The following is a 4,887-nucleotide window of genomic DNA, read 5'->3' as shown; positions in this document are numbered from 1 at the left end:
GATAGACGCATTTTGCAGGAGGAAATCTACAGTATTGCAAACATTCCCCTGCTGGTATCTCCGCAACTTTATCAATGTCAAAACACGTGCCGGATTTTCCAACAGATTGTTTTACCCGATCGATATAACTAAACCCAATGTTGGTCCTGACCTTTAGAATGCCTGATAATTAATGATTCAGCGCAGAGTTTGTGAGTTTAAATTGTTATGTGCTGGTATCAGTAGGCGTGATAACATTGCGCTAACGGAATCAGTAACTCTTCTTCATACAAAGTTGTTTAAATGTTATTTTATTTGAATTCACAACATAATGACATAGTGTTATGTCATCAAAGTTAATAGAACCAATTCAGTGACAGTGACAGGAAAGACAGCACCTGGTAACAGTGAGTAGTGTCATATTCCCACAGAGAGAGTTAGTGAGGAAACCCAGTTCACAATGTAAATGTACGTCATGTCATGAACGCGTAGGGATGTGTTATCAGCTGAGCCGCCCTTTCCGCCACAGGGGCGTGTGTCGCTTACAAACAGGCGTGACAACCACCTGATTCTCGTCCTGCAATGGGCGTATGCGTCCTCCGTCGTATCCCAGACACTCTGCATGAGAGACCTTGACAACTGCTACCGGTTTTGGCAATACGGCACGTGCTACTGCTTACTGCTCATATGGAATACTCTCATGATTTCAGTCTCTGAGTTTAGGTCCGTGATAATGCAATTTAGAAAATTTAGAGAAGGTAAGGGCTACATCCTCGAGTCGACGAAGTTATTTGTAATGTTCTAATGTTCTACGATGAAGACGTCATGTTGACGACCAACGGTGAGCATGAATCGAAATGTCGTACTCCGCACCAGCGCTTGACTTATTCAAATACATTCTCTCGCTGTTAGGAACGTGAAGGAGGGTTAGTTAAAGGGAGGTAATTCTAATTTGTTGACATCACCAAGCGCTCGATGCAGAGCATTGTAAATTTCTTCAAAAATGCAGTTCCGGCGAGAATGAATGAAAATAATTCTCCACCGGAAAAGGCATGTAACGAGTAAAATACTACCTCCGCGGTTCCAGAGAGAGACAGAGAGTTGAAAATACTCGAAGAGACAATCTATGGTGAGATGATGACCTGATTTCGAATGTCCTTCAATATTCGTTCACAGTTACTGAATGGAGACTGGGTTTGTTGTATCACTGCTGGTGACTGTCTTCTCTGCTTTCTATATGATAATGATCACATTCTACCACAGCAAGTTTAACCAATAGGTTACCAGAGACCAGATCTTGAGAGTCTTCCTAACAGATATTTCTTGCGAACACTCATTATCTTTAGAGTCCGGTAGGCAAAGTGCGTACGCTTCCGTGTTTTCATTGCACACGCGTACGCAACGCAGTATTGAAACCAGTTTAAGGTTGTTTGATACCAAAATGAAGCTTATCCAATCATCTTCACGATCCCGTTCACCGGTTTAACGAACTAGTGTTTGAATACGACGTGTTTTCGCATTTTGTTCCTCTTAGCGATGCATCGAACACCGTACTATAGGCTTGTAATTACCGTACACCAAACCTTGTAATTCCGTACAGGCATTCCGTCACCGTACACCTCATTACCAGGTATGTTCTAAATTCAAACATATATCATTTCCACTGCTTAAATCAACTGTTCACTATCAAGGTATATGTCTCATAACTCAATATTTGTCAATGTGTGACTTTCAAGAGGTGCACATGTCTGAGTTTTGCAAGTACGGTTTATATATTAATTTTCACGTCGATTAAGCGGCAATAGGTATGTGTGAGAAAATCACGTTTTTGTTTCTTTCTATATTCATTTATTTGTTTTATTCCGTGATGTTTGTATTATTGTTTTACAGATTAAAGATAGTATGCAGCAGAGGGGTGATCCTGGCATTATTATTATTATTATTTCACAGAGTAAGATTGAAATGCAGCAGAGAGGGTTTGGGTGATCCTGGCACAGTCAGGCTGGTCAAGCTCATCATCAGCTCAGGGCCCTCACCCCCTCTACACGCAGCCCAGACAGCGAATGGGACTTCTCCCAGGAAACACTGCCTAGTCGAACCCACCAAGAACTTTCCGGAGAATATGGAGGCTCCCCAACACTGCAGCCTTCTGCATTACCCAGATTGTCAGAAGGGCTGTGCTCCCGGTGGAGAACCCGGGCACTCTCCTCATCTGCGCCAAGAGATCAGGAGGTACCAAACCAAGGGCACCGAGAACAATGGGGAGCCTGACGACAGTGTACTTGGGATGCAAGCGAGACATTTCAAAGGCGAGGTCCGCATATTTATCATGCTTTTCCTGAATCTTGCCAATCACATTGCTGTCAAAAGGGACAGAAAATTCAATGATATAAATAATTTCATTGGTTTTATCAAAAAGGACAAGATCAGGTTTGTTGGCTGGAATTCGTCTCAGGCTGTATATTGGCCTATTCCAGAGAAGTTTAAAAGCATCATTTTCCTGGACGCCTTGGACATGTTCAGGGTCGTACCATGGATGGACCTCGGAGTCAAAGCCACAGGCATGGCGGAGACGATAATAAAAGCAGCGAGCCATGCCATCATGTCTTTTAAGATATGCTGTTTGTGCCAAGGAAGGGCATCCACTGACAAGGTGTTGGACAGTCTCTGTAAATTGATTGCAAAGACGACATTTCATATTGATATTTTCTTTAAGAATCACATTCTGGCGATTGCGAGTGGGAAGTGACTGGTCCTGAGCAGCAAAAAGGAAGCGATCAGTTTCACATTTGAGACCAGCCAACTTCATCCAGGCGAAGGAGTCGATTGGATTGCTGTTCTGTTCCACACACTGCATATACACACGATGCAATGGCTTCTCAGACAGCTTCTCCACAAAGGACCGACTCTGGGCAGACTTGGTGATATTATTATTATTTTTTACAGATTAGAATGAAAATGCAGCAGAGAGGGTTCGGGTGATCCTGGCACAGTCAGGCTGGTCAAGCTCATCATCAGCTCAGGGCCCTCGCCCCCTCTACACGCAGCCCAGACAGCGAATGGGACTTCTCCCAGGAAACACTGCCTAGTCGAACCCACCAAGAACTTTCCGGAGAATATGGAGGCTCCCCAACACTGCAGCCTTCTGCATTACCCAGATTGTCAGAAGGGCTGTGCTCCCGGTGGAGAACCCGGGCACTCTCCTCATCTGCGCCAAGAGATCAGGAGGTACCAAACCAAGGGCACCGAGAACAATGGGGAGCCTGACGACAGTGTACTTGGGATGCAAGCGAGACATCTCAAAGGCGAGGTCCGCATATTTATCATGCTTTTCCTGAATCTTGCCAATCACATTGCTGTCAAAAGGGACAGAAAATTCTATGATATAAATAATTTCATTGGCTTTATCAAAAAGGACAAGATCAGGTTTGTTGGCTGGAATTCGTCTCAGGCTGTATATTGGCCTATTCCAGAGAAGTTTAAAAGCATCATTTTCCAGGACGCCCTGGACATGTTCAGGGTCATACCATGGATGGACCTTGGAGTCAAAGCCACAGGCATGGCGGAGACGATAATAAAAACAGCGAGCCATGCCATCATGTCTTTTGAGATATGCAGTTTGTGCCAAGGAAGGGCATCCACTGACAAGGTGTTGGACAGTCTCTGTAAATTCATTGCAAAGACGACATTTCATATTGATATTTTCTTTAAGAATAACATTCTGGCGATTGCGAGTGGGAAGTGACTGGTCCTGAGCAGCAAAAAGGAAGCCCTCAGTTTCACATTTGAGACCAGCCGACTTCATCCAGGCGAAGGAGTCGGTTGGATTGCTGTTCTGTTCCACACACTGCATGTAAACACGATGCAATGGCTTCTCAGACAGCTTCTCCACAAAGGACCGACTCTGGGCAGACTTGGTGAAAGACTTCACCTGGTTTACTCCCATCACTGTACCGTCCAGCAGTACATCGCCATCAACAAAATCAACGTCAAATTTCAAATTGTGTCCAACAACCTTGGCACGCTTAAAGTAGCTGTGGAATTCCTTGCTTTCATCATTAATCTTGACGTGCATCACCAGAGGATCATCTGACAAATAAATATGTGCAAAAGTACACAATAAAATTCTGTCATGAAGAGCTTCCACATTAATCAAACCCCGTCCTCCTGAATTGATTGGCATATATAAACGATTAAGAGAGGAACGAGGGTGGTGTGCTCTGTTATCAGACATGATCCTTCTGGTCAGGCGGTCAAGACTCTGGATGTCTTGTTTTGTCCAATCAACTACTCCAAAGGAATAGGAGAGGACTGGCACAGCAAAAGTACTGGTGGCTTTGACTTTGTTTCGAGCATTTAGCTCTGAACTCCAGATTTTCTTTAAACGAGATTTATACTCGGCCCGAAGTTTATCTTGAATCAGGGCATTCTGGAGCTTGTCTCGAACTTGCATTCCAAGATAGGTGTAGGCCTGATCTTCCACAAGATGCTCAATAACTCCCCCCCCTTGTAACTTGACCGATCCATCATTAGTTACCTTGCCACGTTTCAAATGAAGAGTATTACATTTGTCGAGTCCAAACGTCATGCCTATATCATTAGAGACGGACTCGACAAGGAGAACCTGTTCTTTCAAATTGGTCTCTCCCTTGGCAAGGAGCTCGATGTCATCCATGTAGAGGAGATGAGTAAGAGGTGTTGGGGATCTGTGCTGAGGAGGTCCGGGATGATAGCCCTCCTCCCTATTGAGCAGAAAACTCAAAGGATTCAGAGACAGACAAAAAAGCAAAGGACTAAAGGAGTCCCCCTGGAAAATTCCCCTTCTAATTGGAATAGATTCCGAAGTCTGCACCTGCCCTTGTGAGTACATCTCAAGTTGAGTCGACCAGCAACTCATTAAAGACTTGA

This window comes from Haliotis asinina, chromosome 3 (genome assembly GCF_037392515.1).
Source record: "Haliotis asinina isolate JCU_RB_2024 chromosome 3, JCU_Hal_asi_v2, whole genome shotgun sequence".
Taxonomy (NCBI): Eukaryota; Metazoa; Mollusca; class Gastropoda; order Lepetellida; family Haliotidae; genus Haliotis; species Haliotis asinina.
This window is presented reverse-complemented; position numbering follows the sequence as displayed.